Genomic DNA, 16,618 nt, shown 5'->3' on the forward strand with positions numbered 1-16,618 from the left:
GGTAGGGCTCTGCCAGCACGGTTGCCTACCTTAATTAGTGGCGATATTTTTTAAAGGTATTTTTAAATAAGTGATTTACAACTTTTATTGTGCCTTACTGTGATTTTAAACAGCGTTGGAACCAGAGCGACCCTGCTCCTTGCGTTCTACTCACTCTGGCCAGGTCCGTCCGTGCGAGCGGACCCGCCATCTTGAGGGTAGCCCTCACTCGCGCTCTAGTGGTTCATGATCAGGCTCCATAAAACGACACTGGAGCGAACGCGCAGCGGGCGCGCCAACGGCAAGCCCGTCTGCGCCCGTCCGCGCCAAGGCCGCGCCCAGCGCCAGTTATGCTGCTCTTTTCACCAGTGGGAGTACCCCCCCTCTGGGTAAGGCCCCCCTACACTATTCCCGGGAGACCTTGCTTAACATAGGCGAGCATGCAAACAAGGGACATCTTTCATTCAGGGAGTCTGCTCTCCCATTGAGTGACTTCGTGACTGGGGGTATTTTATCTTGTGGGCTTCTTAATGTGAGGTCTCTGCCCAAACATAAGGTGGAAATTCAATTATTGGTGGAATCACATCAGTTAGACGCCCTATTTATTACCGAGACCTCGACTCACCTCGATTGTGAGATCAATCTGGGCTGGGCCTGCCCGCAGGACTACAAAATTCTTCACCTCCCTAGACCTAAGGGTCGTGGTGGTGGGGTGGGGGTCATCTATCCGGCTTCTTGGCATATTGAGACTATCGATATGGACCCGGTTAATGGGGTAGAGCTGCTTGGCCTATCCATTAATAGTTACTCTGGGGCTATCTTTACTGGGGTCATTTGCTATAGACCACCTGGGACCTTTAATGCCCAGCAACAACACTCGCTGCTAACCACCCTTACTAATATGGCTGCCTCCCACAACAAATTGATAGTCCTAGTGTATTTCAATTTGTGGTTGAATGGCTCCTCGGATGCGGGGCTGCTCAACCTTCTCCACTATTGTGAAAGTATTGGCCTCCACCAGCATGTCATGGAAGCCACTCACAAGGCTGGACATCGACTTGACCTTATTTTTTCGGTCCCCCAGTTAGTGTATTTGGGAGAAATCTTGCCCATGGATTGGCCTGATTATTTCCTACTCAAGTTCTATGTTAATAGCAGTGGGGCTCGAACCCAGGCACCAGGTGCTACTACTGAATTTTTGTGTATGGACTGGAAAGCCCTTGGGCGGCTGGAATCCACTGACTTGGTATTTAAGGTTGGAGACAGTTTTTCTTCAGATAATCAGGTTGGTGAGAACTACGCTTCATTGTGTCTTAGGATCACTACGAGGGTAGATTCCCTCGCCCCACTAAAAAAACGTAGTTATAAGGGCAGAGCCTCGGCTCCTTGGTTTAATGAATCCTTAAGGGCCTCAAAACTAGCCTGTAAACAGGCTGAGAGGAAATGGAGGCAAGGTTATAAAGACTCTAGCAGACTGCTTTGGAAAGCTAAACTTGCCGAATATAAACCCTGATTCATAAATCCAAAGCCGATTACTTCTGCTCTAAAATTTGCAGCGCCGCAAACAACTCTAGGAGCATTTTTAAGATTTTTAATAGTTTAACCAGCCCCGACTGCTCTAAGAAGTCGACTCCCCCCACGCAGGCACTCTGCGATAACCTGGATTCGTTTTTCAAGGAAAAAATTGATGCCATCATTAATGATCTTAGTACAGCTACTGATTCGACTAGCTCCTCTGGACTAGGGGTTGGGGGTGCAGAGGATGGAGATGAGTGCCCTGGTTGGCAGCCTGCTGATTTACTCTTGGAGTTTCCTCCCGTCACGGAGGAGGAATTCGGCAGGCTGGCTCGGGGTATCTCATCGGGCTCACCCTTGGACCCAATCCCTCATAAGATCTGGAAAGACTATGGAGAGGAGCTATTTCCTACCCTCTGTAGGATCTGTAATAAATCTCTGGCTAGTGGTATAGTTCCCACATACTGGAAACAGGCCCTGGTATCCCCGCTTTTGAAAAAACCATCTCTGGATCCGGAATGTCTAAAGAACTATAGACCAATCTCCTTGCTACCTTTCCCAGCAAAAATTGTTGAACGTTGGGTTAGCTCATTTCTTTCCAATCATCTGGAGCAGCACCAATTTCTGGAAGAAATACAATTTGGCTTCTGTCCGGCCCACGGGACCGAAACGGCGCTGATTACCACCATGGATGATCTTCAAAGGCGTGCCGACAGAGGTCAAGCAGCAGCTTTGATTCTGCTTGACCTGTCTGCCGCGTTTGATACGGTAAACCATGAGATCCTCCTGAGAAGATTGAGTGAGGCCGGGGTGTGTGGCGGTGCCTTGCGATGGTTCAGCTCCTTTTTGCAAGATAGAATGCAGGCGCTGTCCCTCCCCCCTTTTCAATCTGCATTCTCTCCGGTGTCACAAGGGGTCCCTCAGGGTTCGGCAGTTAGCCCGATCTTGTTTAACCTTTACCTGAAACCCCTGATTGCATTGATAAAGTCTTATAAGATCAATGCAGTCAACTACGCAGATGACACCCAACTTATTCTGTCTTAGGAGGGTGAGGAGTAGATCCCGCTGGAGACACTTCATGACTGTCTGCGGGACACTGCCGGCTGGTTACACAATAACTCCTTGCAGTTTAACGCTAGCAAGACTGAGGTGCTTTTCTGTGCGGGAAATCGGATTCCTTGCCCTTTTCCGGATAATTTCTGGCCTCCAGAAACATCTATAAAAGTTCAACCGGTTACTACTGTCCGTAATTTGGGCGTCATGTTGGACAGCAAGTTGAGCATGGAAGCTCAGGTAGCGAAAACGGTGTCCTGCTGCTTTAACCTTATCAGGTCCCTTCGTAAAATCATACCGCTACTTCCCTCGCAGGCCCGGGCATTAGTGGTTAGGTGTACTATCTTGAGTATACTCGATTACTGTAACGCCCTATTGCTTGAGTCTCCGAGTCTGCTGTTAGACAGACTTCAAAGAATTCAGTCCGCTGCTGCCAAGCTGGTCCTTGGCTGGCCTAGAAGATCATCTGCCTCAGCGGCGATGGCTGAACTCCACTGGCTCCCTCTCAGGCAGAGAGTACTTTTCAAATCCCTCTGCCTTGTTTTTAAAGCCCTTCATGGGCTTGGTCCTAGGTCACTGCAAGCTAAATGTATCTGGTACACCCCAACCAGAGCACTTCGCTCTGCAACGGCACGTCTGGTGAGAGCACCCAGATTTAAGAAAGCCAAGGCAGGGGGTAGATCCTTTGGAGTCGCCGCTGCTAAACTCTGGAACAGTCTGCCCTTGGAGATTCGTCAAATTGAGGAACTTCTACCCTTTAGGAAATGTGTTAAAACCTGGTTGTTTCCCAAGGTTTAACCTGATGGTACTCCTGCCACTTCCTTCTGTCTGCCACTCTCTGTTGAGCCTCAGCGCCAGGATGCCTGTAAGGTGATAGTGCGCTTTATAAATCTCTCAAATAAATAAATAAATAAATAAAATATCACTCATACAAAATTATTGAAATTCCTCCGTTATAGTTAGTCCTTCTAACTATAACTCGTGCGCCCGCAATCCACTGCTGATGATGTCGCATATTACATCATTCATGACATGGTCAGTGACATCACTGATGACATCTAAAAATGACATCACTGATGACATCATCCACGTGACAATCTGATACACCTCATCATACACTAGTATAACCTTTCATCACTCACTGTAAAATACAGAGTACCATATTTGAAACCATTGACACACCAATACAAGTTTCTAAAAACCCACTCACTGATTCATAGATCTACACACACATCTAATTACTTACCTATAGATTCACTCATACATGCTGACAAAGATCAATAGAACTCCATCTAATATACTTATACACCTATATTGACATTACACACCAGCACACATGCTATTCACTTATTTTCATCCGACTCACTTATGCAAACAATTGATCAGACTTACATTTACTCAGCTACACACTTATACAAACACCACCTCATTTATTCATACAGATAGTAACTCATAGTTAGTGTCTTAGAAAATCACTATTACAAGTATACAGTCATCCATACAGTCACTCACACAATCACTGACTCTTATGTATAGTTATTTATATACAACCCTCACATACACTGTCTTTTATTTTTCTACTTCGTTGGACACGTACCACTGAGAGATATATTTGCTCATCAACACACCCATAAACACACTCACTCACCCAAACAACTGTTTCCACAAGCACTCATAACCTCATATAGCTATTGAATCAATTATTCACACATCTTTGCACAGTCACACCCCCCACCCAACCACACACACATTCACTCTCCCATACAAATACTCAGTTAACTAATCAATAACTAATATAGACTTTCACGTAGCTAGTAACCAACTTATGCAGTAGTTTGCACAACAAGAGACAGAGTGATATAGATATTCACACAGTTTAATCACTATCCCATATATTTAGTTAGACACTTTAAATTACTCACTTAAACAGTCAATCACACTGCTACTAAATCCTCCATCCAGACACTTAAACATCCACTCATTCTTCAATGCAGATTCCTATATATATAATACATATTTAAATATTGAACCAAACCACATTTACTGGATGATGTCATCAGTGATGTCATCAGAGATGTCATCAGTGATGTCATCAGTGATGCTACTGACCATGTCATGAATGATGTAATATGTGACATCATCAGTAGTGGATTGCGGGCGCGCGTGTTATAGTTAGTAGAACTAACTATAACGGAGGAATTTCAATGGTTTTGTACGAGTGATATGTCCAGCTAACTATAACAGCCCTGAAACCTATGTTTTTTTCAGTGAATATATATACATCTATATTACCTACTGGCGGTCGCCAGTAGGTATATATAGTTAGGATTTTTTCTCTATGGGTTTTTTGAAAATTCTATGTCTAATAACTTTGCCGTTTGTGGACGGAATTGGCTGAAATTTTCAGGAAAATGGCACATTTTGTTTCTGAGCAGCATTTGAAAATTTGGGGGGGGTTCGTCAAGGGGGGGCCGAGAAAAAAGGGGGGTCCCAAAACGCGTTTTTCCCATGTTAATTTCCATAGGGCGGTTGGCCTCACTTTTAGCCCGAACGGCTGAATGGATTTGCACGAAACTTGGCAAAATTGTAGGGACTGGTAGCCCGATGTGCCTTTTGTAGGTCTCAATATATGTGCTCCAGTGGATTTTGAGAAATTAACGTTTAAAAAAAGATATATATCTGTAAGCGCGGACCAGGCAGCGGTCTGGTTCGCGGACTTTTCGCGCAACGGAGCTTTGTGAAGCGAAGCTGATTGGTTCTCCGGCGTCTGTCAACATTCCAAACAGTCCGTAGCGGCCGCCATCTTGTCTCTCGGTAGGATCGAGAGACAAGAGGAGGCGAAAGCGAAGGGGCAAATGACCATAAGGGGGAATAGTAGATCCTCGCTGACCCCCTAGGTTTGATGTGGAGGTTTTAAAAGGGCCCCGCGGGGCAAAAAAAAAAATAATAATAATAATCGAACGGCTGAATGGATTTGCACGAAACTTGGCAAAATTGTAGGGACTGGTAGCCCGATGTGCCTTTGCTAGGTCTCAATATATGTGCTCCAGTGGATTTTGAGAAATTAACGTTCAAAAAAAGATATATATCTGTAACAGCGCTCCGCTTCGCGTACTTTTCGCGTTACGGAGGTTTGCGAAGCTGATTGGTTTTTCGGCGTCTGTAAACATTCCAAACAGTCCGTAGCGGCCGCCATCTTGTATCTCGGTAGGATCGAGAGACAAGAGGAGGCCAAAGCGAAGGGGCAAATGACCATAAGGGGGCATAGTAGATCCTCGCTGATCCCCTAGGTTTGATGTGGAGGTTTTAAAAGGGCCCCGCGGGGCAAAAAAAAAAATAATAATAATAATCGAACGGCTGAATGGATTTGCACGAAACTTGGCAAAATTGTAGGGACTGGTAGCCCGATGTGCCTTTGCTAGGTCTCAATATATGTGCTCCAGTGGATTTTGAGAAATTAACGTTCAAAAAAAGATATATATCTGTAACAGCGCTCCGCTTCGCGTACTTTTCGCGTTACGGAGGTTTGCGAAGCTGATTGGTTTTTCGGCGTCTGTAAACATTCCAAACAGTCCGTAGCGGCCGCCATCTTGTCTCTCGGTAGGATCGAGAGACAAGAGGAGGCCAAAGCGAAGGGGCAAATGACCATAAGGGGGCATAGTAGATCCTCGCTGATCCCCTAGGTTTGATGTGGAGGTTTTAAAAGGGCCCCGCGGGGCAAAAAAAATAAATAATAATAATAATCGAACGGCTGAATGGATTTGCACGAAACTTGGTAAAATATTAGGGACTGGTAGCCCGATGTGCCTTTGCTAGGTCTCAATATATGTGCTTCAGTGCATTTTGAGAAATTAACGTTCAAAAACAAGATATATATCTGTAACAGCGCTCCGCTTCGCGGAGATAAAATTATATCTGTATTACCTAGCTGTTGCTAACACCAGTTAGCGACGGCTAGTAGGAGATAGCGACCATCTTGGGCCCCACTTTGCATGTGAGTGATATTTATCACTAATGACATGCAAAGTGGGCATGCCAAGATGTTAGCGACTGGAAACAGTCGCTAACATCGCTATCTCCTATTATCAACTTTTGGAAATATTCGAGATAAGCGCGAATATCTCCAAAAAGTAACAGCTGCCCTGAGCAGTTCTTAGCCATGTTATCCTATGGGAGGTGGATAACATGGCTAAGAGGATTAGCTCGGTAATGCATGAATATCGCTGAGTTTTCAGCGATATTAATGCATTGCGGTCGGTTTTTATCGTATTTGCGATAAACTTTGATAATAGCAAGGTTTATCTGCGATAATTTCTGACGGTAAAAAAATCTTTGCAATGCATCGTTAGGGATAAATATCGCTTAACTTTGGTAATATGCCCCAACGTCTGTTAACGTTCGATTCGAAGGAAATCAGGAAGTGTTGAAAAACATTGTCTGCGCCATCTTGTCTTTTTTCAAATGCCACACTTTTGTCGTGCACGGCAGCCATTTTAGATGCCTTGACCAGACCCACTCTGTGCACGCTGTCGATCCTTAGCATGGCTCCCCACCCTCGCAAGCATCTCCCCCAGGCAGTGGTCACCCCCGCTCTCTGTCTTATGCATGGGTAATAAACCTCCCCCCATCTGCGCTGCTCTTTCCTGAGAATCACACCCTGTGCCCGCCCGACACCTCCCTTTCGCCCTATTCACTACTGCACCCTCTGACACTCCTTTTCCTCTGTGTCCGATTGTCCAGGCTGGTCCTAGGGTATCAGCTAGCCCTGCAGATGTAGTTTATGGCCACAGCTGTAAAGATTCACCCCTCTTCAAAGGAGTTATAGTAGATCAAGGCCCACACTCGATGAGATCCGTCACAGCAGAAGCGTTGCTATTATCTGAAAACTATCCTGTATTGTGATTGGGGAGGGGACCGAGCGTGAAGCGGAAGATTCCAGGGATGACTCTTTGTACATCAAAGTTTTTACAATTATGTGTCACATTAAAAATATATAGCACTCCGACAAAGTAGTAAGATTATAAAACTTTAATAATTTATAAATATATACAAGAAAACAAAAATAGTAATAACATATAAACATTTTTAGGGAAAAACAACGAAGTAGCGGTCGGCTGTGCGAATAGTTCCAACGCAGCACAACGTCCAGATTTCCGGCGTGGGGCGGGTCATCAGTAGCAAACTGTTGTGCGAATAGTTCCAAGGCAGCAGAACGCGCTGAAATCTAGATGACACGAAAGTGATGTCTAGTAAGTTGCCACCCAGCAAATAACGGCGTGGGGCGTCGCGGGGGCTGGGTCTTCAGTAGCAAACTGTTGTGCGAATAGTTCCAAGGCAGCAGAACGATGGCACCAAGGTGATGTCCAGTAAGTTGCCGCACTGGTTTTGGTATCCTACAATGCTGCTCCGAATAACGGCGTGGGGCGCCCCGGGGGAGGCGGCGTGAACGGGCCTCTCCAGGTGGAGTGTCATCTGTTGTAGTGGGGCGCCCCTTTACCGTTTCAGTTGCCATTCCGTCCGTTTTTGGTCCACTGTGTCAAAAGCCGCAATTCAGCTGAGTTGCGCCCACTCTTGCGGTGCAGCGATAGGCGGCTGTCACAGGACTCTCAAAATGGCGGCAGGCTCTTTCCTTTTTGGGCCTGGTCCACTGAAATGGCCCTGGGACACCTTGGAAATCGGACGCTTGTCTGCTAGGTCTTGGACCCCATTCTCGAAAGCGTCCCCTCCGCCTTGAGAATTCATCAAAAGTTTTGGGGGCCCCGACTCCTGCAGGCTTCTGGTGGGGAGCGGCTGCCATGATTGCTCGCGGAATGACTACGACGGAGCTACGAGATGGTGGTGCTCTCATGCTGACGCCAGCTTCAGTCTGAAACATCCAGAAACAAGGTGGGGCTTTCATCGTTTGGAAAAAAAAAAAGTTTTCATCCAATGAAAAGTGTTGTTTTTAGGTCATATGATCAAGCCTTCCATCATTAGGAAACCAAAAGTAAAATGAACCAATGAAAAGTTTTATAAACAAGTCACATGACCTGTTATGCGGCATAGGGTATAAAATGCGGAGAAAATACGTTGGCACGTGAGGCGGCGTCAGTAGCGGACCGATGTGCGAATAGGCCGAAGGCAACACAGCGCGCCAAGATCCGGATGGCACCGAGGTGGTGTCCAGCAAGTTGCAGCACTGGTGTGGCCATCCTACAATGTTGAAAGTCGGCGTGGGGCGCCCCGTTGGCCTGTGAGTTTGCGTCAGTAGCGGACCGATGTGCGAATAGGCCGAAGGCAGCACAACGCACCAAGATCCGGATGGCACCGAGGTGGTGTCTAGTAAGTTGCCGCACTGGTGTGGCCATCCTACAATGCTGAAAGTCGGCGTGGGGCGCCCTGTTGGCCTGTGAGATGGTGTCAGTAGCGGACTGATGTGCGAATGGGGCCAAAGGCAGCGCAACAATATTTTCTGACTGACACCACAAGGCGCTGAGATGCCAAGATCCGGATGGCACCGAGGTGATGTCTAAGTTGCGGACTGATGTGCGAATGGGGCCAAAGGTAGCGTAACAATATTTTCTGTATGGAAGATACCACTAGGCGTTGAGATGCCAAGATTCGGATGGCACCGAGGTGATGTCTAGCAAGTTGCTGCACTGGTGTGGTCATCCTACAATGCTGAAACTCGGCGTGGGTCGCCCCATTAGCCTGTGAGATGGCGTCAGTAGCGGACCGATGTGCGAATAGGCCGAAGGCAGCACAACGCGCCAAGATCCGGATGTCACAGTGGTGGTTTCATAGTTGAGAGGCACTTCATCTGCAGTGGGGCGCCGAGATCCGGATGGCACCGAGGTGATGTCTAGCAAGTTGCTGTACTGGTGTGGTCATCCTACAATGCTGAAAGTCGGCGTGGGGCGCCCCATTAGCCTGTGAGATGGCGTCAGTAGCGGACTGATGTGCGAATGGGGCCAAAGGCAGCACAACGCGCCAAGATCCGGATGGCACCGAGGTGGTGTCCAGCAACTTGCCGCACTGGTGTGGCCATCCTACAATGCTGCGCCGAAAGTCGGCGTGGGGCGCCCCGTTGGCCTGTGAGTTCGCGTCAGTCAGTGGGGGCTGTTTGAGGATCTGACTGCATTGGAAAGCAATGTGATGCTGTGCGTCGCCCCCAAGATGGAGGTTCCTCGGCTGCAGTGGGGCGCCCCTTGGTGTTTCACTCGCTATGCAGCTGAGTTGCGTGCGCACTTGTGGCGAATAGGCCGAAGGCAGCACAACGCGCCGAGATCTGGATGGCACCGAGGTGGTGGCCAGCAATTTGCCGCACTGGTGTGGCCATCCTACAATGCTGCGCCGAAAGTCGGCGTGGGGTGCCCCGTTGGCCTGTGAGGTGGCGTCAGTAGCGGACCGATGTGTGAATAGGCCGGAACCAGCACAAGGCGCCAAGATCCGGATGGCACCGAGGTGGTGTCATAGTTGAGAGTTCTGAGCAGCGCTTGTAACACTGTCTGAAGCTTATTTGCACCTGCTGCAGCTTCACTATTGCCCTGGTGTGGCCTAAGATCGCCCATGACATAGGCGGCCACCTCCCGGGGTCCGGCGGAACTTTTTTCCTTTTCCTTTGTGCATCTTGTCCCACAATCCGTTTGACCTGAAGACACGACCAGGTCCCTGAATGTGTGCAGGGGGACGCTATTGATTGAATCAAAATGGCGGCTTCACACAAAGCTGACTCAAGCGTTGCTGCTGATGCTATACAGAGAAAAACTGGTTTTCAGTTTGTACATTCTTCAGGATTTTTCCATCCAAGGCTGGTTGAGAGTTTGTATAACAATGGCTTCAGATTTTCAACATACTACTCTTCAACATTCTTCCTAAATGTAACAATGTGAGACTCACTAGGAGAACGGTGTAGTGAGGGCCACAAACGGCTGTTTGTCTTTCCTTTCAAAATGCTGCCAACAATATTTTCGGAATGGAAGACAACACAAGGCGCTGAGATTCGGTTGGCACCGAGGTGGTGTCCAGCAAGTTGCCGCACTGGTGTGGCCATCCTACAATGCTGCGCCGAAAGTCGGCGTGGGGTGCCCGAAGGGGGGGGGGGAGGCGGCGCAAACGAGCCTCTCCCGCTTCTCCATGTGGAGGCAGTTCATCTGCAGTGGGGCGCCGAGATCCGGATGGCACCGAGGTGGTGTCTAGCAAGTTGCCGCACTGGTGTGGCCATCCTACAATGCTGCGCCGAAAGACGGCGTGGGGTGCCCGAAGGAAGTGTCCTTATCCAGGGCATTATCGCTGTATCATGTCCTCCACTAAAATGGCCCTGGGACACCTTAGAACTCGGACGCTCGATTTTTTTTTCCTTTCCTGTACATGCAAAAAAAGGTAAATGCCCGGTACGTTACACGCTTCATCTGCCACGATGAACTCTCCAGAGGAACCGAAAAAAAATATAGTTGTGGTAACTATACCATGCATCGTCATATGGAGAGGTGGCACCAATTAATTATAGTGCTGCATAAAAGAGAGATTTGGAGGAGAACCCCTGACCTGCTAGTACATTCATCAAAGAAGTGGCACTGAGAGCTTCAGAGGCAAGGGAAACGGTCCCAAATATTTAGAAGAACTTTGGAAAGATTAAAATGACATGTTTAGATTGTGGCAAATTAATTTCATGTGGACAGATGAGTGTTACTCTAATAAATACAGCATATGAACATCATCATAGTCGATGGTTGGTAGAGACATTTTGACTATATCCTGGACCTGCCCGTCCTCGCCCAAAATGGCGCCGGAATAAATGGGACTCGTAACTCCTTGTTGTGTACTGGTTGCAGAACCTTGAAATCACGAGATACGTATGCAGTTTTGAAGCACATGGCGGGCGGGGACGAGAATTGATTGAATATTTCGACATCCCTATTGATATTAAGTTCTGATGTGTTATTGATTACTGTACTGTTGAAAGTTCGAATTAACGTCACCCATGGTACTTGCCCGCAAATGTATATCTAGATAATTTTATTGTAACTGGCCCTGTCGTATTTTAATTATAAAATGTACGTCCACCGATTCCGTAACTGTTAGACACCTTAGTTCTTGCAACCTAATGGCCCGCCCGTTACGTTCCTCTACAGTGTAAATGTCTACTCATGACATACGATTACAGTTTGCTCCGTGGCCGGCCCACGTGGTTATAGGCTCGTATTTGTAAAATGAAATTTTCACAATAAAGGTTTTTAAAAGAAAACATGGTAGTAGTATATACATTGGTAAAGTTTGTAATAATAGTCACTGTTTTAGAATCATTAAAAGGCAAGTGAAATAAAGCAGACCAATTACATGAAGGGTAAAAGGTATAATACGAAGGAACGCAGTAAAGATAAATGGTCAAGGGCTGTTGTGTTTTCTATTCCTGCAACATAAAGTGATCGATAAGAATCTCATATTCAGGCGTATCGGCGACTAAGACAGCAGGTCGACCCTCTTTTGCTCAACGGCTCCATCATGGGACGAAGAAACGCTCTTTTTCTCGAAAAAAGAATATATTTTACTTGCAGGACAGTTGTAAAATTTCCGGGAAAGTACATTAGCCTGGAACATTATAACATATATTTAAGAAAAAATAATGTTCGGAAGTAATGAAAAGCGTAATTTTTAGGTCATATGACCAAGCCTTTCATCATTACAATAAGAAAAGTAAAATGAACCAATGAAAAGTTTTATTAACAAGTCACATGACTTGTTATGCTTACGTTACGCGCTGCGCGCCCCGGATGACTTCCGGATGCGCTAACGCGGCGCGTCATATGACGCATTACGCGACAACGCAGGTCCAGAATATAGTCAAAATGTCTCCACCAACCAGCGGTCGGAACACAACCCCTTTCAGCAGGCTAAATAGTTCTGTTAAATGAGAACAGAAGGGACAGGCAACAAGAACCATCAGTGAAAGAGGGGAGGGCTAGTTCTTCTCTACCGGGTTACATTGGGGCGCTACCGGAACTGATCGAATTGGTAGTCTACAGTGTTTCTGGATGTTTCAGACTGAAGCTGGGGTTAGCATGAGAGCAGCATCATTTCGTAGCTCCGTCGTGGCCATTCCGCAACCAATCATGGCAGCCGCTCTTTATCGTTATTTTGGGCGGGGTGGGTGGCGGAGCCGAGCTGTTTTGCAGCCATCATTGTGTGGAGTTCAGTTCATCTCACTAGTTTTGTATTTGTCATGAGGGGTTGTTCCTAATGTTTCTATTTTAGCGAGGTCAAAAAGAGATCCCATTAGTGGCCTACTGATTTTGCTCGATTCCTTTTCTTTTTTTTTACACGATTTTTCGTTATCTGCAAAGACTAAACAGAGTATTGCGACTCTGTGTTTGTTTGTAAATAGAGAATGAACCAAAGAGAACTAATTCTAAAACAGTAAATACTTGGATAACAATCAATCAAATGGAGAGAGAAGCAGGCACGACGGATTACAACGGGGGCAAAGGCCTGCGTTAACTACCTTTCACTATCTGCAAAGAGAGAGTACTCCTAATAGAAATGAGGGGGGGGGGGCACCATTCAAAGCAGATCAGTGTGCATAAACACGAAAATGTTTTCACTTACCACGTACTTGACATTCGACAGCTTATGATATTTGCTATTAAAAAACCATTGAAATTCACTGAAAAAACCATAGGTTATAGACCATATATAGTTAGGAATTAGCATTTACAAAACCTTGAAAATTCACTGAAAAAACCATAGGTTATAGACCATATATAGTTAGGAATTAGCATTTAAAAAACCTTATTTTACTCACACAAAACCATTGAAATTCCATATATAGTTAGTTGCACTAACTATATATTGCGCACCCGCAATCCACTGCTGATCATGTCACATATTACATCATTCATGACATGGTCAGTGACATCACTGATGACATCACTGATGACATCTCAAATGACATCACTGATGACATCTCACTTGACATCAATGATCACATCACTGATGATATCATTCATGTGATAATACAATGCATCTCCTCACACTCTAATATAACCTCCGTTACACCCAGTGTTAAATACAGAGTATAATTTTTGAAACCATTGACACACCAATACTAGTTACTACATACGCACTCACTGATTCCTATGTCTACACACACATTCACTCATACAATCATTCATACATACAATCACTCATCTTGACAACACTATCATATGCACTCATACACCTATACAGACACTCACACTCTGCCACTCATCCATGGAGTTACTCACACACCTAGTCAGTCCTGAAAAGAATCAATCACACTTCCATTTTCTCATCTATACAGTTAAACACAGAACACCTTACATTTTTTAAACATATACTAACACATACTTACTCTCTTATAGAATCACTGATACAAGTACACATTGATCTGCACAGAGTCACACACCTCCCAGCCAGCCATACACACACTCAGTCTCCCATACAAATACTTGTGCAACCAATCAATAACCCATATAGCTACTTATATAGCTACTGATCAACACATGAAGCAGCTTGCACAACAACAGACATACTGATGCACACTTTCAGACAGTTTAGTCACTAACCCGTGCATTCAGTAAGACGCATTTAATCACTCACTCATACAGTCAATCACGCACCTACTAAAACCTTCATTCAGACACTTATACATCCACTCATTCTTCAATATGTAAAACATATTTAAACTTTACAGAAACACATAATCACTGGATGTTGTCATCAGTGATGTCATCAGTGATGTCACTGACCATGTCATGAATGATGTAATATGTGACATGATCAGCAGTGGATTGCGGGTGCGCAATATATAGTTAGTGCAACTAACTATATATGGAATTTCAATGGTTTTGTGTGAGTAAAATAAGGTTTTTTAAATGCTAATTCCTAACTATATATGGTCTATAACCTATGGTTTTTTCAGTGAATTTTCAAGGTTTTGTAAATGCTAATTCCTAACTATATATGGTCTATAACCTATGGTTTTTTCAGTGAATATATATATATATATATATATATATCCATAGGTGGATGCACAGGAACGCCAATGCTCCACCCATGCAATGCCTACCTGGTACATTGTAAGACAAGGCAGAACTATGCTCTGTGTTGCATTTACTTTCTTTTTTTTTACAACTCCACATGACGCTACACAAACCGGGCTTTGCATGGATTTTTAAACCCCAAGATAGATTTTGCATTGACGCTGCACGAAAAAAGAGATACAACCCTGATAGAAAATCTTAATAAAACGGGGTCTTTGCTACCAAACATTCAAATGATGAATATGATAGTAGATTTCTTTGAGCAATTGGTAGACTAGACCCTGCTACACTCCTTCGTTTTTCCATCTCTCTGTGTTTGTCGATCATTTTGAATTCAGGTGACATGCGATTGTTAAAGAATTAGGAGAACCATCATTATACCTTGCATCAGTGAGACCTAGAAATGGGTAACTTTCAGAGATGATATTGTTTATTTTAGTAGCATCTTTACAAGTCAAGTTGGTGCTAGTAAATAATAGGAGCATATTTATCAAGACTTTGTGCTTCAATAAAGTGGCACAAATTCCTGTTAAACTATTTACTTCTGTTAAACTATTTACTTTACAGAGCAAAACTTAAATGCTCTGGAAAGTTACCTTTAAAATAATACATATAGCTCTTTGTACTACTTTGCCCGAAGGGGGCATTCCATTGAGAGTACTTAGGCATTCCAACGCTACCACCCATTATTTTTTATGAAAAGTCCGTTCTATAAAGCTTTGTGCTTTTCTGTCAAAGTCAAGCAACTTTATTCGGTTTAGCTAGACCATGAAAGTATAAAGCGTTGAATCCATACAGATAATAAAATCATACAGCAGGCAAATTGCAATTAGAAGACAATAAAAACCATTAAATACAAATAATCATAAAATATAAAAGACCCATGCAGACACAAGCAAATAAAAGAACGTAGATCAATTACCTCATTATCAGCATCGCCCTCTGATTTTTTGTCAACTTTGTTTGCTGTGCTGCATTACACTATGTATAATAAATCTGACCCCTACTTGAGAGGGATATGGGTACTTTAGGAAGGTTCTAATAAGGCGTTCAAGACTCATAGGCCATCACGTGATTCACCATGCAAAAGCCCTCACTTACCCCCCTTGGCCGTGGACTGCCCAAAATATTTAAAATATCACTACCTGCATATCTGGAATCCGTTTGCCGTAAGTGCATATACTGGTGTGGTGGGCGTATTTCAGCAAAGTTGAATACAAATGAGGGTGAAAGTATGTTAAGGTGCCCTGTGTATTATTTTTCTTATCCAAACATAAACCTCAACACCAATGGACATGACACACGGGGAGTTTTCTCACAGGGTTTGGGAGTCATTGTTTATTTTCTCTGCCCGGTTTTGTTATGGAATAAATGCAGGAAGTGGACCACTGTAAGTTGTAAAGCACACCTCCTGATGCATCACAGGCGGTGGCACTGTGGTGGGTAGACCACCATCACTGATTGACCCTCAGTGTGTAAAATATTACTGATTCCCCTAGGTAATCTTTTAATATTCTATTTTATCATTTGTCTATTTTGTTAAAGTCATTTGATCATATCTAAGTCTATGGCTAGACACACGCAGTTATAACCCTTCTTGCTTTATTACATTACTAAGGCTTGTTAATTGTACATACGCAAGACTTACATAGATAAAGCTTTTTGAAAGAGTCACACTAAGAAGAGGCTCTGAATAGGATGTGATCCTTTCTATGTAGTAACATGTGTTGTGTGATATGTGTATTATTTCAGACTATAAGAATTGAGAAGAACTTGTCAGTTATCAAGAGTTCTTATTTAGACTCGCAATATGCCACCCAAAAAATTGTTACTTCGTAAAATAATGTGCGGCCAACTTGATTCTCAGGAGACTATTCCCACACCTAGATCCAGACAAAACACATATATTCACATATATGTGTGTGTATGTGTGTGTGTGTGTGCGCGCGCGCGTGTGTATATATGGGCGATTTCTCATACATGTGAAAAAGGTTACATTGCATGCATGTCAACTATCACATCTAGTTCAA

This window comes from Lissotriton helveticus, chromosome 3_2 (assembly GCF_964261635.1).
Source record: "Lissotriton helveticus chromosome 3_2, aLisHel1.1, whole genome shotgun sequence".
Classification (NCBI taxonomy): Eukaryota; Metazoa; Chordata; class Amphibia; order Caudata; family Salamandridae; genus Lissotriton; species Lissotriton helveticus.